General features: G+C 42.1%; 1 long non-coding RNA gene across 1 annotated transcript in view; it reads left to right on the top strand.

Moving 5' to 3' along the window:
- The window catches only part of LOC309337510, a 161,880-nt gene extending 141,718 nt beyond the window's left edge, over positions 1–20,162 (top strand). Inside the window, exon 3 of the long non-coding RNA XR_014154375.1 lies at positions 20,041–20,162. This is a non-coding gene — a long non-coding RNA (uncharacterized lncRNA). The remainder of the gene's footprint in view (positions 1–20,040) is intronic.
- Positions 20,163–20,555: the final 393 nt, after the last annotated feature.

Below are 20,555 nucleotides of genomic sequence, written 5' to 3'. Positions count from 1 at the left end.
AGGGATATGGGGAGGTGTGAGATGTGGAGATCTCATCTCTGTGCAGGCAAGACTATTGGATTGGCTGAACCACACCTCACAACACTGAGGTCCCCACTCTTCTTCCTTTCCCATTTCATTCCATTAATCACCAGCAACGTACTGTGTTCAGAAGCCGGGAGAGCATCAGTGACCTCCCCACCGCACAGGCCGCTACTGTGTGAAGGATTGCATTGTTAGCTATCGAGATTTGCAGGAAGCGAAGGTTCGCCCTCACTACGAACGCTTCTTCCAAAAGTTAAGCAGACAACTTAAAAACTAATCTGATGGATTTCCACTCGGTCGGAGACGCAGCGGAAGAGCCAGCAACTTCCACGGCAGTGAACTAATCTGAACTTTGTGCAAATTTCGAGGCTTGCCAACGCCGCTGCTCAGGATAGAACTTGTAGTAACAGGACTGGCGGAAATTAGCCAACGAGAGCGATTTTTGGCAGCCTCCGCAGTGCAGCTGTCACCGACTTTCACTGGGTCTTCCTAAAGTTACAACATGCGAGCAGCAACTTTGCAATAAACTTTTTATCTGGCAAAGGAGAGCAAAAGCAACCAAGCACGACTTCATACACTTCACCCCTTTCCTTTTTCCTTTGTGCGTTATTATTATTGTTGTTATTGGGGATCTGCTCAGGTTACCACAGTCATGAAACAGGACCTCAGTGTGGTGCATAGCGGGCAAATACCGAAAGGATAAACAACCCCTGTTCATAAGGAACTTACAGTCAAAATACGAGCCAAGTTATAAATAAGTTTATGCAACGGAAAAGAACTGCCTTCTGTGTCACAAACTACAGCTGTAACACAATTGCCTGCTTGTGTGAAGCCACCGTCACAAGTCTGCCAACTAAGACTATTGTTTCTATCAGGTTGCCTTGCTGTGGAAGCATGAAGGGGGGCGGATATGAAAATAACTCCCAATTCCAAGCCACCATTTTGTGAAGCAGAAGCAATCGATTATCATGGAGGTATCATGTATTCCAACATGAACACATACATAAACCTGGTGCTCTCCAGATGTTTTGGACGACAACTTCCATCATTTCTGACCACCGGCCAGGCTAGCTGGGGCTGATGGGAGTTTGAGTCCAGAACATTTGGAGGGCATTGGATTGATGAAGGTTTCACAAAGACCATCTGAGGAGCAGTATGTGGGAATAAATAATAGACTTTTCAAAGGTGGCATTTTTCTATGCTCACCCAGGGAAACTCACCTAGTACTAGGAGTGTGAAATGAAAGCATTTTTTGTTTTGTCTGGCATTTTTATTTTTGAGGAGACGTTTGTTATATTTTACCACAGTTTTCATTTCCCCGCTGATTTCAGCGAAGACCTAACCTGTCTTCGGTTGTGTGCAGTTTTTTTTCCTTTTGTGCCCAAGTGGCATGGAATTTGTGGACATACTGCTAGTCTGAACAAGAAGAAGAGGTAATCTTAGGTGTTAAAAATGTATTTATTCACAGACACATGCCAGGATTAATCTGACTGCTGACATTTTTTCAGTTGTGTTCTTTTTCAAGGGAATTGAAAAACAACAACATAAAAGTTAGAACTTTTCAAAATCATTCAATATCCATTGCTTCAAAAAATACTCATTGTCACTACTAAAATTAATAAAATACATATTTTGATAAGGTAATCTGATCATTGCTCCAACAGAAAAGTTGTTGAAGGAATAGAAGAGGCGGCTTATGAAACAACAACAGTCTGGCAAATAATCATCTTCCCATTAAAACAGTTAGAACATAATTTCTCTATAGCACACAGACCCGTAATCAGGCCTTTTTTTTAGCTGGAAATTGCTGGAACTCAGTTTCGGCACCTCTCAGGTGGGTGCCATTGCCATTATAAGAGAAAAATGGGTAAGTTCATGGTGTTCGTGGTGAGTTCCAGCACTTTTTTTCTAGAAAAATAGCACTGCACGTAATATTGCAGTTTGTTAATATCTGTGATATAATATTTGATTGTGTATCTTTTTCTTTTTTTTCTTTTTTTTATAATATTTTATTAAGGGTTTTTTAATTACAATATAAATAAACAAACAAAAATATTACATATCATAACATATTTTCTTATCTCCTTTGGACTTCCTCACATCTCCCGCTCCTGCGTTCCAAATTGTAAAAATTAAACCAGCAATTTATCACCTTATCTCCATCCTTACTATCTAATTTTCAACGTTATATCTCAAATTTTAGATACATTTATTTCACTTCTTAAAAAATTAAACTTAGCCTAATTATTATCTAAAAATTTGTTTTTCTTTAAATTTACCTTATCTTCATAATTCACTTCGTCTGTTTTGATGGTGCCAAATTGTTTATGATCAAGCATCCTGCTTAACATTCATATAGTTTACAATATTTTTGCAAATAAATCTTGAATTTTTTTCCAGTCTTCTTCTACCATCTCCTCTCCCAGGTCTCGGATTCTGCCAGTCATCTCAGCCAGTTCCATGTAGTCTATCAGTTGCATCTGCCATTCTTCCAGTGTGGGTAAATCTTGGGTTTTCCAATGCTTAGCGACGAGTAACCTTGCTGCTGTTGTTGCATACATAAAAAATGTTCGATCCTTCTTTAACACCCCTTGGCCGACAATACCCAAAAGGAAGGCCTCTGGTTTCTTAGGGAAGGTATACTTAAATACCTTTTTCAGCTCATCGTATATCATTTCCCAGAAGGCCTTCACTCTAGGACAAGTCCACCAGAGGTGAAAGAACGTTCCTTCATTTTCCTTACATTTCCAACATTTGTTATCAGACAAGTGGTATATTTTTGCAAGTTTGACTGGGGTCATGTACCATCTATATATCATTTTCATTACATTTTCTTTCAAAGCATTGCATGCAGTAAAATTCAACCCAGTAGTCCACAACCTTTCCCAGTCCTCAAACATAATATTATGCCCAATGTCCTGTGCCCACTATATCATAGCCGATTTGACCGTTTCATCTTGAGTGTTCCATTTTAACAGCAAGTTATACATTCTTGAATGTACCTTAGTCTTAGGCTCTAACAATTCCGTTTCCAACTTCGATTTTTCCACCTGGAATCCTAACTTGATTGTGTATCTTTTTCTGGGTACATTGTAATGAAGGGGGAACCTAGTTCACTCACCAATATTATTGTTCTCATATACCAGTTCATTCACTGCAAGCAGTTTCAAAAACTGCAGAATAGCTCAGCCTTAGGATATTATAGGAACTGAACTTGCTGACAAATATATTCCTATTTAACAGTGGCCATTAAAGTAATGGCTCCCCCAAAAAGTATTATTTAAACCCAAGCAAGAGTAGAAGCCCAGTGTACTCACTGATATTAGTTAGCTCTTTACTTACCTTGACCCAGAGGTCACCACTGGGTGCTCCTGTCAAGTGAAGCTGCTATTAGGGTCTGAAATTAAAAATAATCTCATCCTACAGTGCCAATTTATTTTTCATCTCTCTTTAAGAATGTGGAAAGCTTATCTTGACAAATGCACTGTTATTTCTATTTCAGAATTGTAATGTGTGACTCTCCTTCCTTAGAGGTTTATAAGCAGAGGTTGAATGGCCATCTGTCATGGATGATTTAGTTGAAATTCCTGCATTGCAGGGGGTTGGACTAGATGACCCTTTGGGTCCCTTCCAACTCTGAAATTCTATGACAAAGCGTAAGCTAGATGTCTGGGGCAACACATTAGTAATATAAAGTTAAAGCTTGTTAAGCAAGCAGCTACTTGCTAAGAGGTTTTCAAAGGTTGCAGCCTGAGTTTGCCTCAAGTGTTTATTTCATGTTTAAGAGATTTTATTTATGATGCGATTTTACCTTCAAGGGTAGGTATTGTGCATTAAGGCTTTCACCCTAAACATATTCTCTCTGAAGACAGTGATTTTGAAGGACTTAACTTCCAAGTAAGGATGGATAGATGAACGTGTCAATTTTGGTTCCTCTCAGTTTCTCATTTTTCTACTTGTAAGTCTGCTGCTACATTTCCACAACACTTGGTGACTTTCTAACAAATTGTCCTCATCAAAATTCATCTGCATTTTCGTGCAAACTGCACTATATATATATATATATGCACACACTTTTGCCTGATATACTCATTTTTGTAGAGCATAATTTCCCCAATATTTAAAGTTCCCCTAACACAATGCATAATGAATGTTATTTCCATGAATACATGCATTTTAATGCAACTTTACCCTAGCTGATGCATTTTGTTACTTGGCTGGAGAATGGAATTGCAAAATTCAGAGAAGTATGAATTCCAGAAGACAGCTGTGTTTTGGCTTGCATATTGTTTCAGGTAGTGTGAGTTAGGTAGAGTCACATTTAAATGCAAACCAAATTGGATTTCTTCCCCATCCTGACTTTCAAGTAAGAATGCTAGTGATTGCAGCCTTATATGTGCACATGATGAGTGACTTTCCTTCAGGATTAGCAACTGGACTGTTGGTTTCTGCTCTCTTCACTGTGCAGCGAAATGCTTGTCACAAGACAATGTTTACATTCCACAGTCAATTGCTGTTGGAGTTTTCCCACGGGAAAGGGAGACTGGATGTGACGTACACTGTTTTCCTGTTTTTCACTGTTCTTTGCAGTTCAGTGTGTGTTGTTCTCTCCGTGCTTTAGAGGAGAGAGGGTGCTTTTCTCTGCTCCGGCAGAGGCAAGATGTTTTTCTGTAACATACCAGCTTTGAAGTGTAAATAAAGCAATATGGAGTATGTGGCACGTACTCCTCATCCTTCCGCTGTGCAAGGGACGCTGCTCATCACCAACACATGGTTATGGGCTCCAGAAGTCGAATCGGAGTGCCGGCAAAGGATGGGAATGCAGAGGGACAGATCGGAACGGAATCTGCTCTGCGCGTCAAGATGATTGATGAGGTATGTGCTACTGCTCCGGGCAGCCTGCCAGCTTCTAATTAATGGCTTTATGGCTGGTCTTTGAACTTTTAAAGCCGTTTGCCGGGCATAGGCAAGGGCTCAAAGGATCAAGTTCCTATGCTGGGGAAATCGAAAGTAACTTTTTAAAAGTGCTTTTGGACTAAAGCAGCTGCAGAAAATAGTGACGCAGCATGATTTAAGGCAGCAGAGACAAAGCACTTTTGAACTTGCCTTTGGAATGAGGTTTTGAAGCAGCAGTGAAGCAGCTTGATATAATGCAGCAGAGATGACGCAGAAGGCTAATGCCAGTGTCATGATGGCTAGCTGCAGAAGACTGGCTGAAGCAAGTGGGGAATCTGTTACCACTGATCAGCCAAATGCTCAACTCACAGTAGCCTGTGATACTGCCATGATTCAGAATGAAGCAGATCGCCAGGGTGATAGCTGCATGGGCAAGGGGGAGACTTCACAGACGTCATCCCATAGTGCAGTGGAACCACCAGATGGCGCCAAAGCTTTGAAGGCAGTGAAATGCTACTCGTGTGGACGTCTAGGCCATATGAAGAGGGAATGCAAATATCCCAGGGCCAAGACAGAGCAGCGCAGTGAAAGCTCATCACGTGGAAAAGGCCAAAGCAGAGGCAAAGGTCCAGTGTCAAGGACAACGCAGCCCAAGGCAATGGTCTCACGCTTCACTCCAAAGGTTGCAAAGGTCCAGAAGACGTCTAGATCTTTCTTCATTGTTGATTCAGCGGCGACCCATCACATGTGCAACGATAAGCGACTGTTCGTGTCTTTTACACCGCAGGAAGGTGCGATTCACCAGGCGGATGACCACACAATCCCCAGTAAAGGCTATGGAACTGTTGTTCTTCACAGTTTGGACTTATTGATACAGAATGTGCTTTACGTACCGGATGCCAAACATAATCTGCTCAGCGTTGGACAGCTGAATGAGCGGGAAATTGACGTTTCCTTTAAGAACAAAAGGTGCATCATCACAAAGAAAAATGATTATGTATTGTATGCTGAATATGTTGATCGTTTGTATGTTTTGTATTATGATGATGTTGTGCAGGATGACACTTGTTGCATTGCAGGTTCTAACAAAAGTTTGCATGCAGAATGTATTCACGATTTTCATAGAAAATTTGGTCATTTGCATTTTGAGGCAGTATCTAAAATGCCTGCCTTGGTTGAAGGTATGACTATTAAACCCTGCAGGTACCACATGAAGTGCAAGGCATGCGCAGCAAACAAGGTGAAAATGGCTGCGAAAGGTAAGGTGTCTAGTAGGCAAGCTACAGAACCATACCAGGTTGTTCATGCTGATTTGGTTGGACCACTAGCGCCCTCTTTGGGTGGAAACAGGTACTTCATGGTTCTCATTGATGCATTTTCCAGGTATATTTATGTGTACAATCTCAAGCAGAAATCAGAGGCTTTTCCTAGGTTCAAGGAATTCTGTGCTTGGTTGGAAAATGTGCATGGTAAGAAGGTAAAGACTCTTTTCAGTGATCGCGGGGGAGAATTCACTTCTCAGCAGTTTGAAGCTTTTCTGACTGAGAAAGGAATTCAACACGATTTGTCTAGTCCTCGCTCGCCATGGCAGAACGGTCTTGCGGAACGAGCAAACCAGACTTTGCTTCAAGGGTTAAAAACCTTGCTGCATGATGCAAATCTTCCAGAGAGTTATTGGGCCGAAGCTCTCTCATGTTTCACTTACAGTTATAATCGCAGGTTATCTTCAGCGATTGGTTGTACCCCGTATGAGAAGATGTTTGGCAAAAAGCCATACATCAAACACATGAAAATTTTTGGTTCTGACATGTGGGTTCACTCACCACAAAACTCCAAGTTAGACAAGCGTGGATTGCATGGTATCTTTCTAGGTTATCAGAAAGGGTCTTACAGAATAATGATGACTGACTCAAAGGCAATTAAGCTCACAAGAAGTGTTGAGTACAATGCCAAGTGGGGGGAGAATGTGGGAATTTTCCAATGTTATCCTGATGTCAGCGATGAGACTGAGGATAGTCAACAGCAAAAGCAACCACAACAACCCACACCCACTGATGAAGGTTCTGATTCTGAGTCTGAAGCTGAATCAGGTGATTCAGAGGATTTCAAGAGTGCGAAAGCCTCTATGCGACCCTCTGAAAGCTCTGATCAGGAATTGGAGGAACCATTGTTCACAATAGGTCACTTTTCTCCCAAGAAGGAAGAGGAGAGTGTTGAAGACCTACGGCTAATTCGCAGGTCACAAAGAGCCACAAAAGGTAGACCTCCAAAGAGATTTGCTGATGAGTTTGCTAAAATAGCAGTAACAGCTGTTAAAAGCTCCAAGAAGGTATTTGAACCTTCAAGTTTCCAAGAAATCCAGGATTTGGATTCAAAGGAAGCTGAGCCATGGTTAAATGCCATGAAGGCTGAGCTTGATTCCTTGGAAAGGAACAAAACATGGGACCTTGTTCCAGTAGTTCCAGGAATGAAACTGCTTGGAAGCAAATGGGTCTTCAAAGCGAAGACTGATCAAAATGGCAAGATAGTCAGACACAAAGCCAGATTGGTAGCCAGAGGTTTTGCACAGGTACCAGGGGAAGACTATCACGAGACCTACTCACCCACAGTGAGGCATGAGAGCATTAGGCTTATGCTCAAGCTAGCTGCAGAGGAGAATCTACACATTAGTCACCATGATGTGAATACAGCTTTTCTGTACGGATCTCTAGATGAATCTCTTTATATGCTTCCACCTGATGGCGTACAGGTAAAACAGGGATTTGTTTGTGCTCTGAAGAAGTCCCTTTATGGTCTCAAACAAAGTGCAAGGTGTTGGCACACAAAACTCACTGAAGTATTGTTTTCTCTAGGTTTTAAGCAAGGGAAAGCTGATCCATGTGTATTTGTCAAAGAGGAGGGGCAAAAGAAACTGTATTGCTTGTTTTATGTTGATGATCTTTTATTCTTTTGGAAGGATGTCACAATGTACAATAACGCCCTAGCTCAACTGAAAGAGCACTTTGACATGAAAGATCTTGGTGAGGTAAACAACTACCTATCTCTGGAAATAGAGAGAGATCAAGATGGTAACATTCTAGTACACCAGTCACGGAAAATTGCTGATGTGTTAAGCAAACTAAACCTGATGGATGCCAACCCTGTAGACACACCGATGACAACAGGTTATCAGGTAGATGACACTGAAGAAGCATTTTCTGACACTACACTGTACAGAAGTGTGCTAGGCAAGCTAAACTTCATTGCCAGATGTTCAAGACCAGACATTGCTGTTAGCTGTAATTTGCTAAGCAGACAAGTCAACAATCCTACTGTTAAGGATTGGAAAGCTCTGAAATGCATAGCGCGGTATTTGAAAGGCACTGTGCATTACAGACTGAGATTTAACAATCAGAAGTCTGGTGGTCTTGAAATATTTGCAGATGCAAGTTTTGGAAGTGACACTACAGACAGGAAAAGTACGTCTGGAGTTTGCTATATGTACAATCAGGGTCTATTTGATTGGTCATGCAAGAAGCAAACAACAGTTAGCTTAAGTACTTGTGAAGCTGAACTGAACGCACTGTCTTATTCACTTAAAGATTGTGAATGGTTGTTACAATTGTGCAAAGACATGAAAATTCCTGTCAAATGTCCAATCCAGGTTTACCAGGACAACAAAGCATGTTTGGCTTTGCTGAATTCTGAAGGTTGTAAGCAAAGCACGAAGCACTTGCAATTGAAGTTGCAACATGCTAGGGAACAACATGCTATTCAGAAGGGACTCGTAACGGTGTCCTATATGCCAGGTAATGAAATTCCTGCTGATGTATTGTCCAAGATTGTATCAAGGGATCAACACTGTACCTATGTGCAGAAGTTGGGTTTGTACTGATATTGTACGGACACGCTGCCCAGTGATGTTCACAGAAAGGGGGAGGATGTTGGTTTCTGCTCTCTTCACTGTGCAGCGAAATGCTTGTCACAAGACAATGTTTACATTCCACAGTCAATTGCTGTTGGAGTTTTCCCACGGGAAAGGGAGACTGGATGTGACGTACACTGTTTTCCTGTTTTTCACTGTTCTTTGCAGTTCAGTGTGTGTTGTTCTCTCTGTGCTTTAGAGGAGAGAGGGTGCTTTTCTCTGCTCCGGCAGAGGCAAGATGTTTTTCTGTAACATACCAGCTTTGAAGTGTAAATAAAGCAATATGGAGTATGTGGCACGTACTCCTCATCCTTCCGCTGTGCATGGACATGGGGGTGGACATGGGGGTGAAATGACATGCTTTTCCTACCCCTCTCCTCATTTGTGTAGGACACGGGTGGCGCTGTGGTCTAAACCACTGAGGCTCTTGGGCTTGCTGATCGGAAGTTCAGCGGTTCAAATCCCCACAACGGGGTAAGCTCCTGTTGCTCTGTTCCAGCTCCTGCCAACCTAAGAGTTCAAGAGCACACCAGTGTAAGTAGATAAATAAGTACCGCTGTGACAGGAAGGTAAACGGTGCTTCCATGAGTTCTGGTTTCCATCACAGTGTTCTGTTGCACCAGAAGTGGTTTAGTCTTTCTGGCCACATGACCTGGAAAGCTGTCTGTGGACAAACACCAGCTCTCTCGGCCTGAAAGCGAGATGAGCACCACACCCCATAGTCGCCTTTGACTAGACTTAACCATCCAGGGGTCCTTTACATTTTTTTTTATAAAAAAAAAAACCCTTATGTGTGTCCAGTATGGGTGCTGCTGAGGTCTTGGGCCTGTAACATATCACACGATGGGTGAGAGTTCAGAAAGGAACGTCAGAATAAGACAGAAAGGGACACAAATTTGTCACCCTGATGGGGCTGAGCCCAGTTAGATGTAACAGCCCCTTTGCACGTCTTGGCAATGAAGCTGCCTGATGGCTAATTATTTTTATGCAAACAGTTTCCAGTCCCTTGGGCTGAAGGAACTAGGGCGATATTTCAGTGAAGCCTACAGGTATTTCAGAAAGGCATAATTGCATTTGTTGCTGTCCGTTGCTGCTCCCCAACGCAAGTCAGCTTGCTTGCTGCAGATGACAAAATACTAGGAGACTGCTTTCACCTCTGGTATTTATAAGCATTTTCCCAACTCCAAAAGCTGGTGTGTGTGTTTGTGAGTGTGTTTTCCTAAGGCCTATTTGTGTGCATTGCTGCGGTTGTCCTTTTACTGCTTGTTTACTCTTTAATATGTTCATTTTTTCCTCCTTTGACCCCTCTCCCTTCTGAAAAAACCCCCCTCTCTTTGGTGGTTAATTCTAGAAATGTTTGTAGTCCAAGCCAACAGTTATCTTAGAATTCTGTACGCACTGGCACAGGCTCTGGAGGAGTACTTAAATGTACATGTAATCCAACAAACTGATTGTTCTGCCTGTCTCGGAAACATGTTGAAGTTGCTGGTGGGAAGTTTCATAAAAATGGCCACATCATGAAGAAAACCCGCTTTTGGAAATCTGCTTGTGAAAAGTACAATGTTGGTATGAGATTATTGAAGAAAGAAAGAAAGAAAGAAAGAAAGAAAGAAAGAAAGAAAGAAAGAAAGAAAGAAAGAAGCCCTTAAAACTATGTACAATTATATATAAATATAAATAAATATAAACATCCCAACCAAACCTTGCCAGCTTAAAATCAGAGTTAAGGCTCGTGTTGCTTCCTCTTCTACAAAGCTAGAATATTAGAAGCTAAGGCCGATGCTGTAACAAACAAATCTCATGATCCACAACGATGTAATGTCATAAATTGTGCTTGCTTACCCTCTTAGCACTCACACATTTTGGCCATTCAGACAGAAATTCAGATGGAGAGGATGGAGTGACTGGGAGCATCAAAGTTGCCCCGTGTAGTCCTGTCCTGGTCCTATATTGCCTTCTGAAATCTCTGAGCCTTACCAAATTGCTGGAGGAGCCACACAGGAACTGACCCACACTGCTTTGCTGTTTATATCAGTAGCTGTCAGGATGGGTTGAACAGTGGGAGGGCCCCCCTTCCAGCATCCTTCGCTGTGCTTATGCTGGTTCACCACACAGAATGTTTTTTTTTGTGTGTGTGTGGCTCAACAGAAAGACTGGATGACATGAGGGTTCAAGTTTCTTATTCTGTGCATGCACACGAAAGCTCATACCAATAACAAACTTGGTCTCTAAGGTGCTACTGGAAGGAATTTTTTGTCTGTTTGTTTCGACTATGGCAGACCAACACGGCTACCTACCTGTAACTTATTTTGGATTAGTCTGTGTGGTATTTCAATGTGAGATGGGGTGTTGGGGGGCTATCTATTGAGTGAGGGGTTCAGTTGTGTGGTGCGGTGTTATTCTGGAGAGGGTATTTGTTTGAGGTGTTTTGATTTATGTGATTGGCTGTATTTCTACATAATGGGAGGGCATTCCAAGGTGTAGGTGCCAGCACGCTAAAGGCCAGGCTCCTAAATCATACAGACTGGACTTCCCGATAAAATGGTATCTGCAGGAAGCTGATCCCTACAGAGTGCAGTGATAAGTGCTAAGCCAATCTGTTACGTATCCTGGTCCTGAGCTGTTTTAAAAAATGTTTTAGCTCTTTGCATGGTACAAATAATTGCTTATCTTCTTTGATCAGAATTCTTAACTCTGCTCTATATTTCTGCAGTTCCTTGTGATTTTGCTCAGGTAATTTTGAAGTTATCACCTTCTAGTGATTAAAAGGAGAGCCCTGTAATTTATTTTGCAATTTTTCTGTCTAGTTTGTCTCTTTTTGTCACGAACGTTCCAGCGGAAATATTCATTTTTCTCAGTGATCAAGTCTATCCCTCCCCTCACCCACCCCTTCTATCCAAAACCATCATCTGCCCCACTCTCGGAACTCAATAAGAAGTGACTGTCAGCTGGAATCTATTTTTAATGCTTTCGGGAAACTTTTTCAAATGAGAAATGTTTGAACATAGTTGGAATTCAAGTCACTTTTGAAGACAGGAAATATTTTCCCCATGTTAACACAATCCTACTATAATACTGTCATCTTTGAAATTAACAATTTCCCCCCCTTTAAATTGAAATTCAAATACGTTTATGCTTTGAATTATTTATTTTGCTCACTGGAAAGGCAAGGTGCAGTCTACGGTGCTAGAATAGCAGCCGCGGAAAATGTTGTTGTGTACACCGAGTAAGCAAATGGGTTCTTGAGTTCTGTTGTTCATATGTTTTTCAGCTATAGTTAATAAATCTGCCCTAGTTTACCCCACACTTGTGTCTTGCCTCTTTTATTTCCACTTTCTTAATACAAAGGAGGCTCTCAGTTTTGGATTTATATTACAAATATAAAAGCGAACATAAGGTAACCCCATCATTAGAACACAAAATGTCAAACCAAAGACAGCAGCAATCAATCAATCAATCAATCAATCAATGCATCAATCAATAACACAAAGAGGAGTACTCAGAATCAAAACATTAAGCAGCAACTACAGTGGTACCTCGGGTTAAGGACTTAATTCGTTCTGGAGCTCCGTTCTTAACCTAAAACTGTTCTTAACCTGAGGTATCACTTTAGCTAATGGGGCCTCCCACTGCCGCCGTGCTGCCGTCGCGTGATTTCTGTTCTCATCCTGAAGCAAAGTTCTTAACCCAAGGTATTATTTCTGGGTTAGCGGAGTCTATAACCTGAAGCGTCTGTAACCCGAGATACCACTGTAAGTCAAAATCCTTGTTTGTAGTAACAGGATGCTTTCAATTGCCTGCAGAACACCTATAAAGAGGGTGATAACCTTGAGGCAAGGAGTTCCACAGGCGTAAAGGCACCAAGGAGAGAAGGCTCCATTGTGCATTGCCACCAACCTTGCTGCAGAAGCCAGTAGCACAAGATGCACAGGCTTTGAAGGCAAGATTGGCAGTACCCGAGCAAAAACGAGCGGTCACAAGTCATGGGTTTGGAGCTTAGGATCATCTCAGTTAATGAATGTATTATGGTCCCCATGTACCCTCCCCAACACACAGAGCTTAAGAGCGGAGGATCAGAAGAAGAGCCATGCTGAATGGAAGAGCCAGTGGCCCTTCTCACATCCTGTTCTCACAGTGCCCAACCAGATGCTTGGGCAAGAAGAGGGGTTGGTGCAGCATGCCTGATCCCAATCTCCACTCCACATCACGTCCAATCTCATGCCCGGGGGAATGCCTTCCATGAGGTTGTGATCCGCTGCTGGCTCAGCCTTTCCCTTGACTCCATTGGGCACCACATCAGATGCTGCCAGAGCTTCTGTTCAAAATGCAATTTCTCAGCTGGTTTTCCTTGCTCCAGAGGTTTTGCAAGAATTAGATTTTACTCGTCATCGAGGAGACTCAACGCCACATTCTGGTTCTGGAATTCAGACCAAGCTTTTGAGGGATTAGATGTCCCAGGCTAACCTCAGCTGTTCGGAATTACTTCTGAATTTGGCTAATGTAGGTGAACTAAAAATGGAACAAAGGGTTTTGTTTGGTTCTTTTTCTTTCTTCTCTCCCGCCTTCTCTAAAACAAAAAAACAAAACCCTCCTTCTTCTCCTGCTTTGGTTTTTATTGGGTATTGTGTGCTTAACTGGTATGTTTTAAATTCAGAAATACAAATGAAAATTCCAGGAAAGGAGGAAGTAAAAAAGACCCAGGGAAGTTCAAATACAACATTCCTGCTCCCATTGGAAAAGCTACCCTAAGCAGAATAATGAAAGGAACATAATAATTCCGGCACAGATCATCCGATGTGGCTGATCTTGTTTGGATACCTACTGTATTTGGAAATATAGACTGCCTCTGTTAATTCATATGTTTAATGTAAGAAGAACATGAGAAGAGCTCTACTGCATCCAGCCAATAGCCCATCTAGTCCAGCAACTTGTTCTCACAGTGGTCAGCCGGATGCCCATAGGAAACCTGCAAGAAGGACCTTAGCACAAAGAGCACTCTCCATATTTGTGATTCCCTGCCAGCTGGTGTTCAGGGACATCTTGCCTCTGACAAGGGAGGTACAACATAGCCATTGTGGCTAGTAGCCATTGATTGCCTTATCCTCCATGACTGTGTCTAATCTTCTTTTAAAGCTTTCCAAGTCGGTGGCCAAGTTTAAGTCAGGATCAATGGGATATTTTTTATTGTTAATGTCAGCTCACAATTTTTCTTTCTCCCCTGTTATATTTACAAAAATTAGATTAAAACAAAACAATATGAACTTTGCTACACCAACAACAGAAGCATATACACACACACAAACCCCTTTGGAAAAGACATCTGGATCCAATGCAACAACTAAGTAACAATTTTGCAATGACTTTTCTCAGTGCAATTATCTGGGAAAGGCCCTTGCTGTACTCTAATTCTGTGATCCTGGCACTCAACGACAAATGGTGCTTAATCTAATTTCAAGCATTATAAAACACACACACGCTTAAATGTGAGAACAGTTGGGCCAGCAACCGGGGTACTAGATCTGAAACTTAGAAACTAGCATTTGAATCCTCGCTCAGCTATGAACTTGGCAGACAGCCCTGACTGTTTTCTGTCTGTAAAATGGGGATGTGAGCTTTGTGTGCTCACAAACCTATGTTTGCCATGATAACATGAGTGGGTAGAGGGGCATTTTAATGTAAAATCAGTGGGAGGGAAGAGTGCTGATCTTGCCTTCACTGTGTCTCCAATGGGGGCACCATGCTGCAGGTAGGAAAACATGAACAGGTGGCCTTAGGAAAGATTCCATGAGCAAAGGAAAGGAGGGGAAGTATTATCCATATTATTCCTTGCAAATGCCCCAGCACTGCATTAGTGCTACAAGCACTTGTGTCCCAAGCATTTTGCTGCCTGGGGTAAATAACAAGACGGCACTAGAATTTATGGAAGCTGGACGTTGGAAAATTCAGAGGAAACTATCTTTTCCCCCAGAGCATAGTTAAACTATGGCACTCGCTCTCACAGGAGGCAGTGATGACCATCAACTTGGAGGAGGATTGGATAAATTCATGGAGGACAAGGCTGGTAGCCATGACAGCTCTGCTCTTCTTCCATAGCTGCTGGAAACCACAGGAGAGACAAGTGGTCTTGTGCATCTAATTGGCCACTGGGAGAACAGGATGCTGGACTAGATGGGCCCTTGGCCTGATCCAGCAGGCTCCTCTTATGTTCTCATTATCCCCCCTCCCACCTTACTTCAATTCTGATGATAAGACAGTGTCCTTCACCACATCTGATGGCAGCAGACTAGTTGAGGGGCAAGCCATGTGACACCAACAGCTCACTGTCATTCACTGCTCTCCAGGATCTGCTGCCTGAGGTCGCCACCTGATTTTAACAAGCGTTCGGGGCAGCCCTGATTCCATGGAAGACTTTGAGGATGCATCTTTATGGAAGTTGGATTAAGCCAGGGCAAAACAATGAGGGAGGCTACTGACTCCATCCAGATGCAGCTAAGCCTAGAGCTACCAAGTAACACAAATCTCATGCATTCTCCAGACAATGAAGAAAGAAGTAAAACACTCTTGCATACTGGAAGTGATGTGGGCAAACTACATGTTACATTAAACTATGTGTGAGAGAGTTAGGGTGGCCAGTAACGTAGTGCCGAAAAAAGAGAGGACAAATGAAGATACCATTTTGTGTAAAATCTGCATGTGGCAATTTATATATAGAGAGAGATACACTTTAAAAATAATTACTATGCTTTAAGTAGTAGAACAAATCTCACCAGAGTGAGGCAGGCACTATGTGAGAAGACTTCCTCAGGGAGAAAAACTTTGCCTCCCTGCACAGTCTGTTGACCAGGTGTTGAGAGCTGTTGATGGGCAGCTTCAAGGCCCCTCCAGCTCTCCCTTTTAGGATTCCTTATCTTTAAACCAGACTTGACCAGGACATCCTTCAGAGAGATGGCTGTCCTCCACTACCCTTTAAAAATAGGGGACTGCCCTTTATGAAATATGAGAAATGACTTGGTGCGTGTTTATTAAATAACAGCCAGGAGCCTGGGGCTGAAATCCTGCTCATACTCTTAGCAAGAGTTCTGTGTTAAGAGTGTGCCCTGTTGGAACAGGACCCAAATTCTGTTCCTACACCTCGAGTTCAAGGAATTGGGGAAAGGCCCCCGACTGAATTAAGGACTTGCATCACTAGATGAACTACTGTAGATCTTGTCTTGCATAAGGGCCCAACTTTTATCCTGTCTGTTTTAGAGGTCAAAGATTGGTCATAGTACCCCTCCTGCATGTTCTGTCATCACCTATTTGAAGTCAGTAGAGCAAGCTGCTGAGGCGGATTTGGAATTCAGTCTTGGTTGCAATGCAATGGGGAAATAGCACAGTTGAAAACCAAAGCTCACAGATAAGTAAGATCATGGTTCCCACCACCTCCCATTTCAAAAGAGGTGAAATCCTGAGCAGTGTTAGATTTCTAGTGGGCAGAAAGATGAGCACAGAAATCCTATTGTTACAAGCCCTAATTCAAAGCACTTGTACTCCTCTAACATATAAGATAGTGACATAATTTGCTCCAGGGCACAGCACCATCAAAACCCTTTCAGTTACATCTAAGATAACTTGCTAAAGTTGTGAAACCCACATAGCAGGCATCAGATGGAGAGAGAAGAATGGCTCTTGGCTAACAAGGCTGTAAATGCCACTCCACTCCACTAGGAAAAATCCCCCAAACACCTAGAAACATCTCATGAACAGATATAATGAGCTGTCTTATACTGAGTCAGACTAAACAGGCTATCTAGCCAATCCCATGGAACTGAGAGAAATCTTCTGTTCTTCTCTCCTAGACTGGCAAAAGCAAAGTAGGGAGAAATGAGGACATACAGTACCATTTGATGTCCACATCTGCAACAATTCCCCTGGCTCTAATTCACTATGGTTGTATTCACCGACTGCTGGAGAAGAATGTAGAGGCAACTTAGCTTCTCATCATCAAATCATAGGATCATCAACACCACCACCAGCATCTATAGCCCTTTGGGGATATTCAAGGTGCTTCACCCTCCATTCTCTTAGTAATCCTAAAAACAACTTCGTAACACACATTAGCACTGAAACGTGTTGGGAGCCATCTCTGTTATGCAACTTGTCTTTTTTTTTGTTCTTGGGTTTTTCTGCTGCTGATATTAATCCCTCTCTGTTTGTGTTTGGATAATTTCCTGCTGAGGAATAGGAAAGCTTCAAGGAGGGGTGGACCCTGTACACTATACGTAGATTTAGCCCTCCGAGCCACTCACAAAGGATGACACAAATTTGTGTATCCTTCGTGTCATGTGCCATTTTGTGAAAGGCCCCAAAATAAATAAATGTAATTCAAATGTCTGACAGGCGCAGTGTAAACAGGTGAAGCTTTCCTCAAATTTACATTTCCATACTACAGAAGGTATAGCCCCACTTTCTCCCAGTGCCAACTCTAAACCAAAGGAAGCACAAAACACGTCTCCTTTATTGGGCCTTTGGCTCAGCTGGCTAGTTTCCTTGATCTGATTGATTCTGCTCTTCGGTTTTCTTTTGATTGTTGAGGCTGTTCTGTTTGTTTTTCGACACTGTATGGTTCCTCCAGTGCTGGGAAGACAGCAAATCCTTAGGAACACAAGACCATTGGAAACTGCTTTATTTATACCAAACCTTAATATTTCAGTATTGTATGCAATGACTGGAAGCAGTTCCCTATGGATTGAGGAACATTTCCAGCAATACCTGGACAGTCTGGGGATTGCACCGGAAATAACCTACCCCTGAGCTATGGCTTGTCCATCATCGTCACCATCTTCGTTGTTGTTGTGTTAATTGTTATTGTTACTCCAATTGTGAAAATGGCTTCTTAGGAAATGTCAAGGTTGCTTTCCTGACATGGAGAGCTGCGAACTCAACTAGAGTGACAGTCTAGTTAGTATAATGCTTGGGGGGGAGGGTTTGCAGGGGGTGGGAGCATTTTGTATCTGAGTTATAGAATTACTGTGTTAAAAGATACACCAGCCACATTATCCTAACTCAGACCATGAGTCACTTTCCCTGCATCAACAAGGCATTCAGTAACTCCTAACAGGTGCGACTCTTAACAGGAATAATCCATAACATTACACCTGATGGAACAGTAACCTTTACAAAGGAGAGCTGTGGACGTCAGAAGAGAAAAGAACCAGGAAATGAGGTGTAGAAACTTGTTGCAGAATACTTAAATCAGATAAATACTCTCCATAGGTTAGTGACCTTGAAATAAATGGGCAACGTAGCCAATGCAGAACAGTAGTGATTTATGTGCTTGCCCTGCACAAATATTGCAAATGCTTCTTGAAGTGCAATATATTATGAAAAGCTTTATTGGATTCATGAAGAGAGAATTTATAAAGGAATGCTGAGGAGTTTAGACTTCCTCGCGGATTTCTCATCATCAACACAGCCCCAATTTAAATCTTTTTTTTATTATTTGTGTGCTAAGCAGTGGCATTTTGCTTGATAGTTCCTTGTCATTTACCTGCAACCAAATATTATACATGCCGACAGTAAAGTAAGTCCCAGGTGATAGTGCACAAGACTGCATCCTTAATTAATTGACATAAATCTTTGTTAACATCAGCACGATGGGGAGGGGGAAAATGTGCTTTTCGGAGTAGCCGCTTGGAAAAGGCAAATTTCAGCAGCACATGAACAAAACAATCAGCCATGCCATTAACAAAAATCTTCAGAAACTCTGTATGTTTCATGAGCTTGTTAAATCAGAGTTATGGATGCACAGACCATGTTCGGCTGATTATATCTCATCTTAATAAGCCAAAGTACGAATGTGCATTGTGGCCTCACAAACAACCTTCTCATGCCATCATCTGTATGTGAACAAGCCCGGAAATCTTTAGCTATATATTTATTTTTACCTAACAAAATGTATATGACACTTGTAAAACTCTGAGTAGTTTTACAAGACATATCAATTATCAGCAAAACAGTTAAAAGCAATTAAAACCCTTTAAAATAACTAAGATTAACAGTGAAAGTGACTCATACTTAGCGGGCCATTATCAAGCTATTCCAGCAATCAAATTTGCACTGGATCCAGGAATTAGAAGGCTTGATAGTTTCTTTTAACACTTGCTGGATCCTGGAGGCACCCCCCCATCCCATAATGCTACCTCCTTGCAAGAGTCAGATATCTGCCCCCAGATGTACAACGAAACAGCAAAATACAGCTTCCCTGTGGAAAAATAGCGGACAAGTTAGCAAAGGCATTAGAACACACATTATAAAATAATAAATAATTGCACAATTTAACCCAACACCAATTTATCCCAACATTTTGTTAGGATATAGTTCCGTTCCACCTTAAAAGGGAACAGGCTGTTGTGTGTCACATGCCTGTTTACTTCCAGCACTTGTTAGGAAGTTCCGTTTGTATATAGCTTTTGTGTTACTGCTGTTTTGCTGGAGACGAAGGGAAGCAGACATGTTTTCTTCTGTTCCTGAACTATGCTGAATAAAATGCTGTACATTATGCTTACACATTTCTCTGTCTGCCTCTTCTGCTGTGAGAAGATTTATGCACTCTGCTGATAGAGTATGCACGGGTCTCTAAACGTATATGAGGCTCGTGTTGCTAATTGATGCTGTTCCAAGGGAGACCGGCTGCCAGCCGGTGGCTGGAGCCAGCTGGGGGCCTGCCTGATGCCCCCACCTTCCCGACAGTATCCCAACACATTTAACCCAGCACCAGCACAGTGACAGCTTATTCCTTTCAAGCAAGCTTTCAAGCAAGCTTATTCCTTTCAAGCAAGACTCTCTTCAGGCCTGCCTATTTCTCCTTGGCGCATGCTCCCAGTCACAGCTCGGCATCCCAAAGGGGAGCCTTTAGCTTCGGGCTTTGCCCACCGTCAACATCCAGCCCCCGGAAGGCTGCCCATGAGGGAATGTGGTCCTCATGCTGAAAGAGGATCCCCACCCCAATCTAGACAGCATATGTTGGGTTGGGAAAGCCTGTGGAGAAATATTTGTGTTTCTGTTCATAAAGGGAAGTCTAGGTTGGGAGTGCCTTGTTTAGCGACTGCATTACTAACGTTGGAGGCTTCACAAGGTTATGGTTAAATATTGTAGATAATGGACAGCTCAGGGATAGTTGAGGGTGGATTACATCTCTGATGAAACCCTCCCTTCCTCATCTTTTATTTTTGTAGGTTGTGGAAGAACTTGCCCACCATGCAAAACGAAAGTGGAGAAGGTAACCAATGAGAGTAAGAACTTGCCAGGAAAAGAACGATCAACCTACCAATTAATCTGGGGCTTAGATGCCTGAAGAAAGGTAACTTTATTCCTCCACAAACGTTGCTCACCCATGTTCAAATTGAGGTATTTATCAATTTCACATTTCTTCATCCCTTAGGAGAAAGCTGCCATTTATATAAAGAAGTGGGCAGGATAAATAAATAAGTCCCAGGAAACATTTACTTGATTCCATGAGGCTTAGCCCACACATGACTGGAGTTTCAGTCTCAGTAATAATAATAATAATAATAATAATAATAATAATAATAATAATAATCAGCTGAACTCTTGATGAGTAAGCTCAGTGGAGCAGCTCATTAATAGCTAATAAAATTGTGGCAGAGGCCTAATAAATAAATTTAGCCAATTAATTGGTAGCATAAATAAGTTCTATAAATACTGCCATGAACTTACTACTTGTTATCTG

This window comes from Podarcis erhardii (assembly GCF_964252035.2).
Source record: "Podarcis erhardii genome assembly, chromosome: 2".
NCBI lineage: Eukaryota > Metazoa > Chordata > Lepidosauria > Squamata > Lacertidae > Podarcis > Podarcis erhardii.
Note: the sequence above shows the minus strand (reverse complement) of the source record. Positions and strands in the feature narration are given on the sequence as shown.